This window comes from Brassica oleracea, chromosome C5 (genome assembly GCF_000695525.1).
Source record: "Brassica oleracea var. oleracea cultivar TO1000 chromosome C5, BOL, whole genome shotgun sequence".
Taxonomy (NCBI): Eukaryota; Viridiplantae; Streptophyta; class Magnoliopsida; order Brassicales; family Brassicaceae; genus Brassica; species Brassica oleracea.
In genome coordinates this window covers 15,930,938-15,932,114 of record NC_027752.1, presented here as the reverse complement: position 1 = coordinate 15,932,114, position 1,177 = coordinate 15,930,938, and positions in this window count along the sequence as shown.

Here is a 1,177-nt window from a genome sequence, read left to right as displayed (position 1 = left end):
GGAATCCATCAAAATATCCACGAGAATTCGTTGGAAATTTGCGCAGCTTCCTGTTGAACTAAAAAAATGTTTATCTTTATTAAATTCGTCGAAATCCATCGAAATTTTCTGAGGATTTCCGATAAAGTTTGTTTCTTCGGAAACTTCCTATGTTTTTTATAGTGATACCACAACTCCAATAAACTTGTAAATTGAGGATGAATATTACAAAAAGATTTGGGAATAGCTAGATTTTGGGTTCAGCAAACTTAAGAATTGCACTTTCTCCATTAGAAACCGGATCCAATAAATTTTCTTTTAGCAGTTCAAAAACGTTGCATTCATGGGTTCACTCCAGTTTTCTTTGAAGGAGACTAACAAAATCTGGTATAGAGAATCAATACTAGGTGAAAAGCTTTGAACATCGAGAATGTTCGCAGAGATACTAAAAGCAGTGGTCTTGAAAGTCACCAATAAATTCATGGTAAAATTGTCAAAAGAGAACAAAAAAACAACATAATTGTCTCTATGGTATAAATCCATTTTTTACCATTTTTTTTCTTTTTTACCTGAGATTTGCCCTTTTATGAATCCAAAAAAATATTCAAAATATTAAAATATAAACAATTAATAAAACACCCATTTACACAAACACATATATTTTTTGGATTGAAAAACATAATAAATAATTTTTTCAAATTACGTTCTACTAAAAGTAGAATTCCTCTTCTACACAAAACGGGTGAGTAGAAAATGAATTCTAGAATGAACATATCCATCTACTTTTTTTAGAACGTACAACCTACTTTTTACTATAATTCTAAATATGGGGCTTACGAATTCTACTATTTGTAATGATCGCTACTTTTATTTAGAAAGATGTTTCTACTTTTATGGAGTATTCTAAGTTATCAGGAATGCAAAATCTAAATCATACACGAATGTCTACAGAGTGTAGAAATTACATTCTGGAATTTTGTTATGTTCTACACAGTGTAGAAGGTGTTTTCTACGGATAAAAAAACTATTTTTCGAAAATTAAGGAAGTTGCAGTTTTAAAAATATTCTAAAAATATTCTAACTTTCTAAAATGTGTTTTCATTGATTTGCTTTGTGAAAAATCAAAAACAAAACGATTTTGAATGTTCTTCTTCACCAATCTATGATTTCCCCATTATTTCTCTATAGTTTGTCTTGT